General features: G+C 39.0%; 1 protein-coding gene across 8 annotated transcripts in view; it reads left to right on the forward strand.

Annotated features, from left to right (window-relative positions):
* P2RY8 (P2Y receptor family member 8) overlaps positions 1–18,237 on the forward strand; it is an 85,265-nt gene that overhangs the window by 29,289 nt on the left and 37,739 nt on the right. For 3 of the 8 annotated variants that reach the window (XM_078146294.1, XM_078146293.1, XM_078146297.1), the window contains one exon: positions 12,407–12,508. The exons of 4 other annotated variants lie outside the window; for them this stretch is intronic. The gene's annotated coding sequence lies outside the window, so the exon portion shown is untranslated. Of the gene's footprint in view, positions 1–12,406; positions 12,535–18,237 lie in introns of all 8 variants that reach the window. One more of the 8 variants, XM_078146295.1, reaches the window with a different exon arrangement.

Raw genomic sequence — 18,237 nt, forward strand, 5'->3', positions numbered from 1 at the left:
TTCATCCTGTTCCTCAAAATTGTTTTGCTTCTGACTTCCCCCTTCCCCAATCTGCCCTCCCTTCTATCACTCCCTTACTCTTATCCCCTTCCCTTCCTACTTTCCTGCAGGGTAAGATAGATTTCTATAACCAATTGAGTGTGTATGTTGTTCCCTCTTAGAGCCAATTCTGACGAGAGTAAGGTTCACTCATTCTCCCTCACCTCACCCTTCCCTTCTACTGTAAAAGCTTTTTCTTGCCTCTTTTATGTGAGATAGTTTACCCCATTCTGCCTCTCCCTTTCTCTTTCTCCCAGTGCATTCTTCTCTCTCACCCTTAGTTTTATTTTTTAGATATCATCCCTTCATATTAAACTCACTCCTGTGCCCTCTGCCTATATGTACTCCTTCTAACTGCCATAATAATGAGAAAAGTCTTATGAGTTACAAATACCATCTTCCCATGTGGGAATGTAAACAATTTAACCCTATTAAGTCCCTTATGATTTCCCTTTCCTGTTTACCTTTTTATGCTTCTCTTGAGTCTTGTATTTGAAAGTCAAATTTTCTATTCAGCTCTGGTCTTTTCATCAGGAATGCTTGAAAGTCCTCAATCTCATTAAATATCCATTTTTTCCCCTGAAGGATTATTCTCAGTTTTGGTGACTAGGTGATTCTTGGTTGTAATCCTAGCTCCTTTGTCCTCCAAAGTATCACATTTTAAGTCCTCTGATCCTTTATTGTAGAAACTGCTAAATTTTGTGTTATCCTGACTGTAACTCCACAATACTTGAATTGTTTCTTTCTGGCTGCTTGCAGTATTTTCTGCTTGACCTGGGAACTCTGGAATTTGGCTATAATATTCCTGGCAATTTTCATTTTGGGATCTCTCTCAGAAGGTGATCAGTAGATTCTTTCACTTTCTATTTTACTATCTGGTCCTAGAACAGGCCTGTACAACATATGGCCCATGGGCCACTTGTAGCCCATCAAAGTGACCAGTGGGCCAGATGTTGTACAGGCCTATTTTACATTCTCTGCATTTTTCTCAGGCCACCCAAAATCCTTTGGCAGGCACAAGTGGTCCTATGTTGTGCAGGCCTGCCCTACGGGAATTTTGCAGAGTCAGTTTTGCTGAGGGATTTGCATTTCATGAACTACCCAAAATTCTTTGTTGGGCCACAAGTAGCACTCAGACCTTAAATGGTGTGCAGGCTGTAAGCCTGTGATGTTGTACAGGCCTGTTCTAGAAATATGAGAGCAGATTTCCTTGATTATTTCTTGAAAGATGATGTCTAGGTTCTTTTTTTGATCATGGCTTTCAGGTAGCCCGATAATTTTTTTAAATGATCTCTCCTGGATCTATTTTCCAGGTGAGTTGTTTTCCCAAAGAGATATTTCACATTGTCTTCTATTTTTTCATTCTTTTGATTTTGTTTTATTGTTTCTTGGTTTCTCATAAAGTCATTAGCTTCCATTTGCTCCATTCTAATTTTTAAGGAATTATTTTCTTCAGTGAGCTTTTGTACCTCCTTTTCATTTGGCCAGTTCTGCTTTTTAAGGCATTCTTCTCTTCTTTGGTTTTTTGGCTTTTACCATTTGGCCTAGTCTGTTTTTTTAAGGTGTTATTTTCTTCTGTATTTTTTTGTGTCTCCTTTACCAAGCTATTGACTCATTTTTCATGATTTTCTTGCACCCATTTCTCTTCCCAATTTTTCTTCTACCTCTCTTATTTGATTTTCAAAATCCTTTTTGAGCTCTTCCATGGCTTGAGACCAATTCAAATTTTTCTTGGAGGCTTTGTATGTAGGGGCTTTGACTTTGCTGTCTTCTTCTGAGCGTGTGTTTTGATCTTCCTTGTCACCATAGTAACTTTCTACAATCAGTGGGGTTTTTTTCTGTTGTTTGCTGATTTTCCCAGTCTATCACTTGACTTTTAACTCCTTGTTAAAGTAGGTGTCTGCTTCCAGGATGGAGAGTGCACCCAAATTTCAGGGATTTTGTGCAGCTGTTTTCAGAGATGCTTCTAGGGACCTGTGAGTTTTCAGTTCTTCCAAGGTGGTGTGAACTAAGGAGAAGTGTTTACTCCTCTCCTGGCCTGTGCTTTGGTATGGGAGTGACCACGAGCACTCTTTTCTTTTCTGGAACCACAAAGAGGGTTTCCCTTCTACTGCTGCCAAAATCTCTGCTGTGCTAATGCTTCTCCTCGCCATGGGACTGCTCCCCTGGACTGCAACCTGGATCCAAGTATGGGCAAAGTGACAGAGTCCTGCCTCGGTGCTAGTGTAATCTTCTGACCAGTTGTTTGACCCCCTTAATGTCTGTGGGCTGAGAACTCCATAAGCATCTGCTGCTGCCACTACTCCTGCTGATTCAATGACTCCATGACCTGCTCCTTGTTTGCTGTGGCCTGGGCTATGCTGGACTGTGCTCCACTCTCACCCAAGTGTGACAGACATTTCCTGCCAATGTTATAAGTTGTCTTGGGCTGGAAAGTTGTTTCACTGTCTTTTTATGGGTTCTGCTGCTCTAGAATTCATTTAGAATCATTTTTTAAAAGATATTTGAAGGAGTTTGGGTGAGAGTTTAGGTGAGTCCCTGCCTTTACTCAGCCAACTTCACTCCCTCTTGGAAGTGGGCCTTTCTATTAAGCACTCTTTCTTTCTTTCTTTCTTTCTTTCTTTCTTTCTTTCTTTCTTTCTTTCTTTCTTTCTTTCTTTCTTCTTTCTTTCTTTCTCTCTTTTTCTTCTTCCTTCCTTCCTTCCTTCCTTCCTTCCTTCCTTCCTTCCTTCCTTCCTTCCTTCTTTCTCTCCTTCCATTCTCTCTCTCTCTCTCTCTCTCTCTCTCTCTCTCTCTCTCTCTTCTCTCTCTCTCTCTCTCTCTCTTTCTCTCTCTGTCTCTCTGACTCTATCTGCCTGTCTGTTTGTCTGTCTGTCTCATCCTTCTGTCTCACCTGGGCTAGAAATGTATTGGCCATTCACAGAACACACATAGACCAGATAACAGTACTGTTTATCCCAGAAGCTTTAACCTGATCCGTTTTGCCACACTGGACTGGTTCAACCCTCTTTAGGCAGGTTGGTGCCACTCTCCCCAGGGGGAGCTCACTATTGTAAGACTTAGTGCGGGGCAGCTAGGTGGTACAGTGGATAAAGCAAACACTTGACGCTTACTAGCTGTGTGACCCTAGGCAAGTCACTTAACCCCAATTGCCTAAAAAAAGAAAAATGAAGACAGTGCAATGCAGATACTTGATTGCTTTAGTCCTACAGCAGTTCAGAACTCCAAAACTCAACCAATTCACTGGCCCCAGCCTAAACAGCAGCAGGGACTACAGGTAAATGCCACTATACCTGGCCACACCTACCTTTTTTAAAAGGTAAAGTCTGGTTCCACATATTAAGGATCCAGTAATTCCAAACTTCTTTGGAACTGTAATGTTCTATCACTGATTTCAGGACATGCCTACTTTCCCCATCAGTATGAAATACTGTCATATGCAATCAATTTTAGTAGTCAAATGAATTAAACTCAGTTTTTTTTGGGGGGTTGCATATCTGTGACTCTCCTGGAGAAACTGGACACCAACACTGGGAAATACCAAATTCACACAGTTTTCAACTTATCTGTTCTCTGTTGGTTTGATGACAAAGTTATTTTTGTCAGAATGAGGTTGAAAAAAATTGTCTAATCATTTTTTTAAAAATCTAGAACCAAAGCTCTGAATAGCTGCCTTACGATTGATTACTAAATATATTAGTTCATCCACATTTAATTTTCTAATGTTTAAAATAAGTTTTTAACAGCATTTAACACCATTTTACCTCTCCCCTCACTCATGCATAGCTTTAGGAGCCAACACTGCACTTGTCAGGGAAATGTAACTGTTTTGATTTTATATATGTATACTTTGAACCTAGCATAGTGGCTAGAATAGAAAGAAAAAAAGAAATGTACAAAATCTAAATTTCTATGAAATTCTGTTCAATTTAATCCTATTTTCCTGGCATATAATATTGATGAACTTCTCTGGGCGAGGCTTTGGTCAGATTGTTGTATGTACATACATACTCATGTATATATACACATATATATGTATACACATATGTGTATATATGTAAATATAGAATTACACAGTCACAAATATAGCTATATATATAGAAACTTCTTATATATAGAAATTTACTTATAATAGTTATATTAGTTTTAGATATAATAGTTATATATAATATATAATAGTTATATAAAAACTTGTTATGTGTAGAAACTTATTATGTATAGAAACTTCTTTATATATACATATATGTATATATTTACATTTATACATAATGCTTGACCTGCACTTTACTATTTTTAAATGCATTATGAATTTTGAATACATTTTAATACATTATATTTTTTAATTTTGAAATTAAAATTTAATTATTTTAATAAACAGAAGCAGATTTCCCCCCTCCCATTCTCATTCCCATATGTACTAAAAAAAAAAAAAGAGAGAAAAGAGAAGAAACCTTTAAAACAAATAATAAATTTCCATAGTCAAGCAAAATAAATTCCTTCATTGGCCATGTTCAGAAAAAATATATCCCAGGTTGCACCCTGAGTCCATCACTTCTCTATCAGGAAGAAGGTGAGTAGCATGTTTCATCATGGGTCCTCAGGAATCATGATTAATCTTTGGATTGATCAGAGTTCTTAAGGCTTTCAAAGTTGTTTATTTTTAATAGATTTTGGTGTATAAATTGCCCTCCTTGTAATGCTCATTTCACTCTGCATCAATTCGTACAAGTCTTTCCAGGTTTCTCTGAATCCATCCCTTTCATTGTTTCTTATACTACAATGCATTCCTTTACATTCATCAACCATAATTTGTTTAGCCATTCCAAAACTGGACACCTCCTTAGTTTCTAGTTCTTTACTACTACAGAGAGAGTTGCTGTATTTTCTTACATATGGTTCTTTTTCCTTTTCCTTTGCTGTCATTGGGTAATTGGCCTAGTTTGTGGGTTAAAGGGTATTAACTTTAGGGCATAGTTCCAAATTAATTAGATTTATTATTAACAGCCATATTACACTGTTGATTTGAATTTTTAAAATTCCTTTTTTCTCAAAACATTTTTAATAATTATTTTTATTATTTTTAAATTATTACTCAGCAGTAACAAAAGTTACTTTATGTATTTAAAGTTACAGGAACATTTCTCCTTTTTTCTTACTTCTTGTTTTGGTCTGGCATTGCCAACAGGCTTCTTAAGCTTAAGACAGGCCTTCTTGATGGCCTGTACAATGGCATCTTTGTTGATCAGAAACATCTTCAGCAACTGTGCCAGCTTCCTGCTTCTTGGGGATGCTGCCAACCATCAAGCAAGTAAGGGTGATACCGGGTTCACCAACTATGGCAGCAACCATGGCCTCTGCTATGCCACCCTCATGGTAATGGTCTTACACAGTCAGAATCCAGCCATTTATTGCACAGGCACTACCAAGAATGAGTTTCTTATCCAGAGCCACACTGTAGGCTGGTGGGTGGCCATCTTGTTCCCAAGCTTGTAAGCTGGGGGAGATGGCACCTGGATGTTGATGATGTTAATTGTGCTGCCATTGGGGAGGGTAACTAGAATCTTCTTCTTGCTTTGGATCTGACTGCCATATTTTCTCAATAACCTATCACACCATATTTTTGGGAAGGAGCTTCCCATGCCAAGATTCCTTACCTTCCTCACTGTTTTTTTTTTATTAATTTATCTTAATTTATCAACAATTACTTCCATAAGCTTTTGAGTTTAAAATTTTTCCCCCTTTCTCCCCATCTCCCTACCTAAGATGCTACACACTCTGATGTAGTCTATACATATACATTCCTATTAAACATATTTTCACATTAGTGATGTTGTAAGGAAGAATTAGAACCAGTAGGAAGAACCACAAAAAAGTGAAAACAAAACAAAACAGAAGAAAAAAATAGCAATTAGTATGCTTCAATCTGCATTCAAACTCCATAGTTCTTTCTTTGGATGTAGATAGCATTTTCCATCATGAGGCCTTTGGAGATGTCTTAGATCCTTGCATTGGTGAGAAGGGATAAGTCTATCAATATTAGTCATCACACAATGTGGCTGTTACTGTGTACAATGTTGTCCTGGTCCTGCTCACTTCACTCAGCATCAGTCCATACAAGTCTTTCCAGGTTTTTCTGAAGTCTGCCTGCTCATCATTTCTTATAGCACAATAGTATTCCATTACATTCATATGCCACAACTTGTTTAGCCATTCCCCAATGGATAGGCATCCTCTCAATTTCTAATTCTTTGCCATCACAAAAAGAGCTGCTATAAATATTTTTGTACATGTGGGTTCTTTTCCCTCTACACCTGAGTTTTTGCAATGACTTCTGATACACTTCTGCTTGGTTCTATGGTGGGGCAGGGTCTCTCTGGTCCACCTGGTTAATGTGAAAGATGGCAACCAAGTTGTCCAACTTGTCCAGGAAGGCCATGGACTCCCACACAGAGGCTTCAAATAGCTCCCTGGGCGATGGACTGACATACAATAGAAACAGTATCTAGTTTTGTCAAAGTATTTGCCTACGTAGGCCATTCCATAAGCTGCTCCAAGCCCTTGACTCAGGGAGCCAGTAGCCACATCTGTAAAGACTTGTTTAAGGGACTAGGTGGCCATCTAAAATGGAGTTGATCTTTCTCAAATTCAACAGCTCGTCCTCTGCAGGGAGCCCATCTCAGCCCAGACAGAATAGAGGATGGGAGCCACATGACCCTCAGAGAGCTCAAAGCAGTCATTGCTGGAGTCCCTGGGGCCCTATATACTTCACGGTGTAGAAGAAGAGGACTGCCATAATCTCTGCTGCAATGTAGCATGATGTGAGGTAGGCCAAGCCAGTCACACTGGTGGCATGGATGGAGATGTTGTGCAGCCAGGTGGCAGTCCTCTAGGACAAAGTGGGCTGGTGTGACTCCTGGGCCCATGACAAAGGCAGTAGCAGTCTGAGCAGAGGACAGCCCACAAAGGAAGAAGAAGGAAAAGCTCCTTGCTGCTTTCCATGTAAATGATATTATCACCAAATTTCCCCAAGACTATTCTCATAGAGTTTGTTAGTTTTAGCCCAGCTATAGGAGGTGGTTGAATAAATGCTAATTGACTGAAAGGGGAAAGGGACAAGCATTATTAAACACATACTATGTGCAAGACACTATGTGCTTCACAAATATCTCACTTGATCCTCTCAACAACCCTAAAAGATAAGTGCTGTTATTATCCCTATTTTCCAGTTCAGGAAATTGAGGCAGACAGGATAACTGGCTTGCCCAGTGCCACACAGCTATTAAGTGTCTCAGGTCAAATTTGAACTCAGGTCTTCCTGACACCATACGCAGTGCTCTAACCATTGTGATTCCTAGATGCCTCATGAATGAATGAATAAAACCACTATATAAATGCCAGCTATTTTATTATTACTGTCACAGTTATTAATTAACCCACCATCTGTACTATCATCAGCCCTATTTCTCCACAAAATACCATGAGAAACTTTTATCAAATGTCATGGTGAAATATCCACTATGTCTTCAACTTTCCCTTTCAGTCCATTAGTGTAAACTTCAAAGGGCTATATAAATATTAGCTATTATTGTTCGCAATACTATTGTGTTACTAAACTGAGAATTAGGAGGATATGGATTATTGGTTATCATTTACCTGTTATTCAATTGGCTAAGGCAACAGTTCTCAAACAGGTCTCAGGACCTCTTTACACTTTAAAAAAATTTTGAGAACCCCTAAATGCTTTTTTTAAAATTTGGATTATATCAGTTGATATTTACACTATTAGAAATTATAATTGATAAATTTTAAAATATTTACTTATCTTGTTTAAAATAAAAAGAAACCAATTATATGTTCACATAAACAGAGTATTTTGTGAAAAAATAACTATTTCCCAAACCCAAAAAATTATTGAGAAAAATGTAATTGTTTTATATATTTTCACAACTCTTTAATATCTGGCCAGACAGAAGACAGCTGGATTCTCTTATCTGCTTCTGCATTCAATCTGTTGCAATCTGTTATTTTGGCTGAAGTATATGAAGAAAATCGAGCCTCCCACATATACATAGTTGGAAAAGGGAAGAATATTTTTGTGGGCAAATACCATTTTATTATGAAAATAATTTTGACTGTGTGGATCCCCAGAAAGGATCTTAGGGACCCCCAGCAGTCTGAAAGCACTTTGAGAAGCATTGAGGGAAGCTATTGGATTTCTCTTTTTTTCACATTCAGGTTTCCCATCAGTAAGGAGAAGATACATCTACTTCAATTCCATAAAACTTTAGGAATATTCTTCTTTGAAATCTATTGAAAACTGTGAAATTCTCAAAAATAAGTACTATTTAGTGTATTTAAATGTTTACCTTTCAGCCCTGAGGACTGGAAGGTAGGATGGTATAAACTTAGATGATAATAATAGCGCTTTACGTATATTACTTCACGAGATGCTCCAAACCACCCCTAAACTTCATAGTAAGGGCATCATTGTGCCTCCCTTTTAAGGAGGGATCCAGGTTGGCCATCTTTTGGCCACCCAGCTTTGCTTCTGACTTCTCTGATTTAGACACCAGACCCTTGACGATAATCTCCACTTTTTCAGTTCCCCTTGGTATGTTGTCTTCCCCCATTGGCAGCTTGATGGCGCAGTGGATAGAGCACCAGGGCTGGAGTGAGGAAGACTCAAATTCCTGAGTTCAAATCTGGCCTGAGACACTTACAAGCTGTGTGATCCTGGGCAAGTCACTTGCTTGCCTCAGTTTTCTCATCTGTAAAATGAGCTGGAGAAGGAAATGGCAAACCACTCTAGTATCTAGTATCTTGGCTAGTATCTTTGCCAAGAAAACCCCACCAAGGGGTCTCAAAGAATTGGACATAATTGTACAACAACAATGAACTTCCTCCATTAGAGTGTAAGCTCCTTGAGGGCAGGGAGATTGTCTTTTCTTTTTCTTTGTATTTGTATCCCCAGCACCTAGAACAGTGCCTGGCAAATAGTAAGTGCTTAATAATTGTTTGTTGTATTGCCTATTATTATGTCAGTTTTACAGATGAGAAAGAACAAGACTTGGTAGGAATGAGAAAGTTATAGCTTCCACAACCTTCACCCCCAGAGTAGTTGCAAATGGAGAATTTCCACCATCAGTTTTTTTTATTATCATTATTACTATTGTTTTAGGCAATTGGGGTTAAGTGACTTGCCCAGGGCCACACAGCTAGTAAGTGCCAAGTGCTTGGTCTGAGGTCAGATTTGAATTCAGATCTTCCTGACTTCAGGGCCGGTGCTCTATCCACTAGGACACCTACCTACCCCTACCATCAGTTTTAAAAAATGCATTATTGGAAGCTATGAGAGAAAAATCCTTTTATTTACTATCAATGCTTGACACATAGTAAATGTTTTTTGCCCCATTCATTCATGTGATTATTCACCTCACGTCATCAGTCAACAAGCATTCATTAAGTAGCAGCCACCGAACTAAATCCCGGAGGTACAAAAAAACAGTCTCTGGAGAGCAGCTAGGTGGCGCAGTGGATACACTATCGATAGTGGATAGAGTATCGGCACTGCAGTCAGGAGGACCTGAGTCCAAATCCAGCCTCAGACACATAACATTCACTGGCTGTCTGACCCTGGGCTAGTCACTTAACCCCAATTGCCTCACCAAAAATAAAAATAAAAATAATAATGATAATAACAGTAATAGTAATAATGATAATAATAATAATAAAACAGTCCTTGCCTTCCAGGTGATCATGGTCTAGGGGAGGAGGAAACCTACAAACAAGTGTGTACAAATGTGACATATTGATAACATATATGTAATTACCAGTGGGATTTGTTGGGTGGAATACCTCTCAATATTATTTTTTTTTTGGCTAGGCAATTGGGGTTAAGTGACTTGCCCAGGGTCACACAGCCAGTACGTGTTATGTATCTGAGGCTGGATTTGAACTCAGGTCCTCCTGAATCCAGGGCTGGTGCTCTATCTACTGTGCCACCAGCTGCCCCCCCCCCCAATATTTTAAAGCTGATCTCAGTTGTCAAAACAAAACTTTCTCTGATCTCCCTTCTGCTCAGACCTCATGTGGCATGGCATTTTGCAACTTTCTGATACATTTATTATGTAATATTGCATATAATAATTGTCTGACTGTCTTATTCCTCTAATGTGCTATAATTACCATGAGGGCAAGGACTAAGTGTTATTTGAGCTTTGTATCACCCAGAGAACTGGCAGAGTGTGTTACTTAGTAAATATTCATGAAATGAAAGAATTTAGGCTAATAATAAGTAGGATTCATGGAGCGTTTTGAAGTTGATAAAGTACTTTACACAGATGTTATATCTTTTGATCTTCACAACAGCCTGTTAGATAGGTACTATTTTTAACCCCATTTTACAGTGGAGGAAACTGAGACTGAGAGAGTTTAAGTGACTTGTCCAGGGTCACATAGCTATTGAATGTCTGAAGTAGGATTTGAACTCACATCTTTTAATTTCCAAGTCCATCACTCCATCTATCATGCCACCAAGCTGACTGAAAAGAAGAAGCAACTATTAGAAGGCTAAAGAATAAGGATCATTTATGTTGTCAACCAAAAATCAGTTTATTTTAATAAAAGCTCTTGTTTGTTAAAAGTCCTGTTATGAATATCATACTTTTCCTAGCTGGAACCCACCCTCAGTTAGGGCCTTGAGTCAGGAAGACTCATCTTCCTGAGTTCAAATTTGGCCTCAAACACTAAGAGCTGTGTGAGTCACTTAACCCTGATTGCCTCAGTTTCCTCATCTGTAAAATGCGCTGGTGAAGGAAATGGCAAACCACTTCAGTCAGTATCTTTGCCAAGAAAACCTCAAGTGGGGTCACGAAGAGCTCAACACAGCTGACCAACAGCAAAAAAAAACCCACCCTCAATGGGCATTTTTACAGAATAATAGTGTTCAGGAAGCACTTAAGTTAGCAGTAGACCCTGCCTATAGAGTGCTGCAGGATCTACTAACAAGTACCTTCCTCACAACAACTAACTAATGTAAGTACTATTACCCCCATTTTGCAAATGAGGAAACTGAAGTTCAAGGAAATTAAGGGACACACAGGGAATCCATGTAAGAACCAGGACTCAGATCCTAATCTTTTGTTGTTGTTGTTGTTATTTCATCTTTTTTAAACTTTAACTTAATATTTTATTTTTTCCCAATTACATGTAAAAATAATTTTAATATTCTTTTTCAAATTTTAAGTTCCAAAATTTCTCCCTCCTTTTCCTCTCCCCCATTGAGAAGGCAAGCAATTTGACATAGCTTATACACGTACCATCATGCAAAATACATTTCCACGTAAGTTATTCTGGGGGGGGGGGGAAGACCAAAAAAAATAACAAGAAAAAGAAAGAAAGTAAAGAAAAAGTATTTTCAGTCTCTCAAATCTCAATCCTCTAACTTCAGGGCCAGAATTCTTTTTATTGCCCAATGCATGGTTAACAAAGAGTCATTCTTCCCAAAGGACTTAAGAACTGACCACCAATGAATGAATTTACCAATTGTTCTTAGCGTATTGACCAAGCCTGCGTCTTTCACAGTTACAACAAGAAAATACTTTTGTAACAGTGTGTGGGTGTCGTTCAAAAGATGTCAGGTTTTGCAGGACTGTAATGGAAAATTTATGCTGCATAATTTGTAGCAGAGGCTGTTCTACGGTGAGCATAGAAACCGAGATGCATGAAACCTGTCTTAAAACTGTGCTGATTTGTGTGACACTAAAAAAAGGAAATAGATTAAAAAGAAGCAACCCTCAATATTTTCTCACTTGAGAAGATCAAAAGAACAGAAATACGCAATTGCATGCAAATCAGCCCTAACTTACTGTAAGCTTTACTTCTGTAATAAGTGAAAATACGACAGAAGAAATAGATAAGGACATTTTTCATGTGCATTTACCCTATCTGTGTGAGAAGGGTATTTAGCACGTGATCTCAAGTTTATACGGAGCCTCAGATGAATAGCTTCTCATTCTCGTTTTGAAATCTACTCGTCTCTTTCATGCTCTAAATTTCCTCTGCAGTCATTATGAACCGAGTGTGCCAAAGAGATGTGAGACAGAAAGTGTAATCAGCATTTGCTTAAAAAAAAAATCTTTATCTTATATGGCTGGCATAAATAATGTAATATGTTACACTGAATGTCAATTTTACTTCAACTTTACATATAATGGTGAGTTATATTTTTCATTTACCTTAACAGTACTTAAGGTGGATGAAAAATAATAACTCACCATTATATGTCACCCTTTGCATAGTTTATATCATTGGATCTTCACACTAACCTTATGAGATAATTGGAAATATCATTGTCCCTATTTTACAGATGAGAAAACTGAGGCCCAGAGAAATTATGTGATTTGCCTGTGGTCACACAGTCAGGAAGTGGCAGAGTTGGAATCCCTGAATCCAGATCTTCTAACTCCAGGTCTTGTGATCATTTTACTCTATGAGGTATCATCTTTCCTAGGGGATTTAAATAAATATTTATCAGATGCCTCTTATGTTCAAGAGAATAAAAAGATTTTTTTGAAAAAGTATGAGAAAGGGGGCAGCTAATTGGCACAGTGGATAGAGCACTGACCCTGGAGTCAAAAGGACCTGAGTTCAAATCTAGCCTCAGATGCATAACACTCAACTAGCTGTGTGACTCTGGGCAAGTCACTTAACTCCTATTGCCTTACTAAAAAAAAAAAAGAGAGAGAGAATAAAAAGATAAAAACCTAACTGTCCCTACCTTCCATGAGCTTACATTTCATAGGGCATTCATGCCATTCAATAGTCTCTCTGAGACAGAAGTCAATTAAGTGCCAGCTGGAAGTGAGCTTCCACAGATGCCGCCCAGAGCAAACTTCAACTTTCCTGCCCTGACCTGCAATAGCTATACTGACCCTGCCTTCATGGCCATCTGCTTCCCAGTTCCCATTTCCCCAAGTACATCCCAGACTCATTCCATCCTCAAGATCAGTAATTTAAGTGGCTTATAAATCATTTCCTTTTAAAAACTGAGATCCTGCAAATTTGGTCCTCCACTCAGCAAAGCTGTCTGTTGTCTCACTGACTGAATAATATAAAGGCCAGTAATACCCACTGAGGTTGGATTCCTCCCCTCGGTTTTGCAAGGAGTTACTTCCATAAGACAAATGGATAAATTTCCTCTCTTCCTGCACCTCTCTAAAAACAAAAAGTGCAGTTTTTCCACACAAAGTCCCAGGCAAATGTCTTACCCAATCAGTGATTAGGAATGGGACTACTAGGAAAATAGATCTAATTAAGGCTAGATAAATATTGCTGAGCTCCCCAAAAGACTGAATCCACATGTGCCTAATGTCCTGCTGGGGATGTCAAGTAGAGAAAGAAATAGGTGACGTTCTAATAGTGTGTTGGCCCAAAAGAAGGAGGAGATGGATGAGGGGTATTTGTTTCTGGCATTTTTATATTCTTCAGATCATCATCATCATAATAATAGCTAGCATTTATATAATGCTTTAATATTTACAAAGTATTTGACTTACATTCTCTCAGTTGACCCTTATAATAATTTTGTGAGGAAGGTGCTGTTATTATCCCTGTTTTACAGATGAGGACAATGAGGCTGAGACAGATTAAGTGACTTGTCCAGGATCATATAGCTAGTAAAGGACAGAAGCAGGGTTCAAATTCAGTCTTCTTGACAACAAGGTCAGTTTTATTGGCCCTTACTCAAAACAGACCTGCAGCATATCCCTTTCTTTAGCTGAAGAAACTGAGGAATCAGGAACCAAGAGCTATCTGGGGTTCAGTGAGTTCTTCAAAGCCAAGTAGAATGTCAATGGTTCTCTTAGATAAGGACTCATCTGTAGGTAGCATTTGGGGGGCAGCCAGGTGGCACAGTGGATAGAGTGCAGGTCTAGAGTCAGAAAGACTCATCCTCCTAAGTTCAAATCTAGCCTCAGAGACTTACTAGGTGTGTCACCCTGGGTAAGTCACTCAACCCTGTTTGCCACAGCTTCCTTATCTATAAAATGAGTTGAAGAAGGAAATGGCAAACCACTCCAGTATCCTTGCCAAAAAAATCCCAAATGGAGTCACAAAGGGTTGGACACAACTGAACAACAATAAAAATAGCTAGCATTTATATAGTATTTTAAGTTTTGTAAATCACTTTACTCATATCATTGGTCTTCAAAACATCTGTGTGAGGTAAGGGTTATCATTATCCCGATTTTGTAGAAAAGGAAACAGGGGGAAGACAGGTGGCTCAGTGGATAGAGCGCTGGCCCTAGAGTCAGGAGGACCTGAATTCAAATCCAGCCTCAGATACTTACTAGCTATGTGACCCTGGGCAACTCACTTAACCTTGATTGCTTTAAAAAAAAAAAAAAGGAAACAGAATGGCAGAAGTTAAGTTGCCCAGGGTCATACAGCTAGCAAATGCCTGTAGAGGATTTGAACTCAGATCTTCTTAAGTCCAAGTTCAATATTCTATCAGCTGTGCCATCCATCTGACCCTCATAACACTAAATGAGAATAGTAAACTGTACTGCTACATATTCATAAACAGTATTAGTATTGTCTCCATGAATCAAACCTAGCAATGGCTGCTTCTTTACCAAGAAAAAGTGCTCATGGAGTAGTGCTGGACAGAAAAGAATGGGAAAGGCACTCCTGCCAAGTTTTACATGTGTGAGATCACATTCTCCAGCTGTGGGCACCCTTACCCACCTTGAGCAACCTCTCTCCCTCCTCCACTGCACACACAAGGCTGGCTCCTGGTCACAGAATGACCCAGATCAATAGTCCCTTTTCCACCTAAGTCTTTCCTGGGAGCGAGCTCCAAAGCAATTGTGATTGGAGATCGCCACCCCTGGTAGCAGGGTTTGCTTTGGTAGGACTCTCCAGTTGCTCTTCTCAGGTACCACACTAGTAAGGGTGAAAGGCAAGGTTAAGAGCTGCTTCTGACTGAGAGTGATAGCCTAGGTCTCTCATTGTGGATCAGAACCTGGAGTGCAATGAAGTCAACTAACCATGGTTGGGCACGTTCTCCATGACAAAAGCTGCATATGGAGGATTATGATCCTTTCGCTGCTTTAGAGAATTTGTTATTAGAAGCCCCTGATGTTAGAAAAGAAGAATCAAGTTAAAGGATATGTATTATCAAGACAAATGGACAAATGACAGAAAAGAATAAGGCTCTGTCTTTACTCCCTTACAAAGCCTTGCTACATTAAAACAGCAAGAAATATGAAGGAGATATTATGGGGAAGAGGGATTGACCTCGGAGGGTAGAACTAGGAACAGAGAGGGTAGGGGCAGCTAGATATCCTCACAGTTCCCTCACAAATAGAGCTGCCCAAAAGTGCAATGTAATGGCTCGCCTCAAGAATGATGAGCTCCCCATCACTGGAGACTTGATGACTACTTGTCAAGAATGTTGGAGAGGGAATTCCTGTTTAGTTATGGATTAGTCTAGGTGACCACTAGAGTCCTTCCAGCTCTGAAATTCTATGAGCTCATCATAACTGTGGGATAATGTAAAGCACATTGAATCTTGTCAGAGACCTTGGGCTCAAATTCTGGCTCTCTAACTTGCTTAGTCATTTTTTCTGTCATGTCCAAGTCTTCATGACCCCCTTGTGGGGTTTTCTCAGAAAAGATAGTGGAGTGCTTTTGCCGTTTCTTTCTCCAGTTCATTTTACAGATGAGGAACCTCAGGCAAACAAGGTTAAGTGACTTGCCCAGGGTCACACAGCTAGTAAATGTCTGAGGCCGGATTGAACTCAGGAAGAAAAGTACTCTCTCTACTATGCCACCTAGCTGCCCTCTCTTACTCACTATCTACTGGTAAACCTTAAGTTGATAGTTTTATCCTGTGTGATGGCCCTTAGAAAAAACTAAAAAGCACAATATTAATAGAAGATGACGTGATATTCCAACTCTTTTTCTCTAAATTTTAATGTCCTGCACTATAAAAATGACAGGACCGGATAGTTTGTCTCTACAATCTCTTCTTAGATCTCAAGAAGTTTCTTTTGTTTTGTTTTTGCCCTTTGGCTTAGTATTGCTCTGCTTTTTCTGAGTTTTTCCACAGTGACTGATAAAAGATAAATGTAGCTGTTGAGGGGGAGAGGAAGGGGGACAAACAATATTGGAGTAACACAGAAGACCTCCATTCACTTTTGTGAACACAAATTGCTAAGGCAGGCCCTGTCCATATAGGCTAACTGAAATGACTATTTTCAATTGATTCATGGGAATTCATCACCTTAAGTTACCCAATGCTTTCGATCAGCTCTGTCGCAATCCACGCTGGCTGCTGAAACAGCTGGAAACAGAGATCAATCATCTCGTTATGCGATTTCCGTCAGACAGAGCTTCATCCAGTTTCTGACCACAAGGACTGCATGGGCTGGGGGAAGTTGGTGGCAGTTAACAACATGATTTTCTTTATTAATCATCTGCGTTTCTCAGCAAGAAAATATTTCTGTTATTCTTTGTTCCAATAGAATAAGATAAGTATTTCTGCATACAGGGTGTCCCAAAAGTCTTAGTGCTGTTTTAAAATTTTGAAGCTTAAATCTATGAAAACATAAAACTGCACTAATCTTTAAAACAGATTAACTAATACATCCCAGAAGAATGTAAACTCTTTGAGAGCACAAGCCGCTTTTCCTTTTGTCATTAAATCCCCAGACTTGTCATAGTGCTTTACACACACACAGCAGGTATTTGGTAAACGCTTGTTGAATCAAACCGAAATATCCTAAAGTGAAGGCCCCACTGTAAGTAAATTTAGTCATTTCACTCAGTGTAACTTTAGATGATGAGGCAGCCAAGTGTAGCAGGAGCCAGAGTAACCTGGATGTAAGTCTTGCTTCGAATATGCAACTGTGTGACTGTGGACTTTACCCTTTCAGTGCTTTAGGCCAGGGCTTCTTAACTTTTCCGGCTTGTGACCCCTTTTCACATTTCAGGAGCTTTCACTAGGTTGTATGGCCTGAGGGCATGAACAGTGCAAAGTATTCATGGTTTGTGTTCAGAACCAAGGCTGCCGTGAAGTTGCCAGATTGACATGAACAAGCGCTGCCAGAAACACCTGGGATTCATTACACATTTGATTTTTAATTAATTTTACTGTTGCTAAATTTTTCGCGACTCCGCATAGGGTCATGACCCACAGTTTAAGAAGTGCTGCCTTAGGCCACTTTCTAAGATTATAAATTACAGAAGAGAGTCTGATCTGCCTTGATAAAGAAAGTTTCTTACTCCAAACACCAATAAAACCACAGGTCTAGTCTCTATTCCTAATTTTAGATAATCCACATTTATTCTCCCTAACTAATGGGACTAGTTAGCTCCATTAGCCTGTCTTTTATTAAAAAAAAAAAGTCTGATAAACCTTAAGTTGATAGTTTTATCCTGTGTGATAGTGCTTAGAAAAATTTTTTTTTAAAAATGTTAATGGAAGATGATATTGTAATATTCTTTCTTTGCACTGACTTCCCCACATACCTGGAAAGTTCTCTCTCCTAGCTAATCACCTTTCAGAATGCCTAATTTCCATCCACGCGCAGGGCTACCTTCTCTCCATGAAGCCTTTCCTGATTTCCCAGGTGCTATTGCCTTCCTCCTCAAAAACCAACTTGTTGCTATTTTTAGCTATCTGTTTGCTATCTATTTCTCTACCTAATCGATCTAATCTGCCTATCAATCTACCAGTTTACTTATCTACCTATCAATCCATCTAACCTATTTATCTACCTATCCACCTATCTACCAATTAATCTATCTACCAATCTATCTGTTGTCTCTATCATTAGAATGTAAGTTCCTGGAGGACAGAAACCGTTTTATTTTTATGACTATCTCTGGCACTGTGGTGCTTGGCACACAGTGGAAACTTAACACATGTTTGTTGTTTGATCAAAATTCAACTTTTATAACACCAAATAAGTTGCCAAGGAAGATAGAAATAATTGGTAAGAGACTACTAGCTGAGTATGTACAAGCTAGGTACAAGCCAGATGCTTCCCAGGATATATTTTATTTTCTAAATCAATGACAAAGTGGTACTGACTGGCGAAAGAGAAAATGCATTTGCAGAAGTGAATATTTCATACTGAGGGAAACCTTTACTACCTAGCCCAGTGTACTCTACCAAATGGATTCATTAATAAC

This window comes from Phascolarctos cinereus, unplaced genomic scaffold, assembly GCF_003287225.1.
Source record: "Phascolarctos cinereus isolate Bilbo 61053 unplaced genomic scaffold, phaCin_HiC Scaffold_726;HRSCAF=1367, whole genome shotgun sequence".
In the NCBI taxonomy this organism is placed as follows: Eukaryota; Metazoa; Chordata; class Mammalia; order Diprotodontia; family Phascolarctidae; genus Phascolarctos; species Phascolarctos cinereus.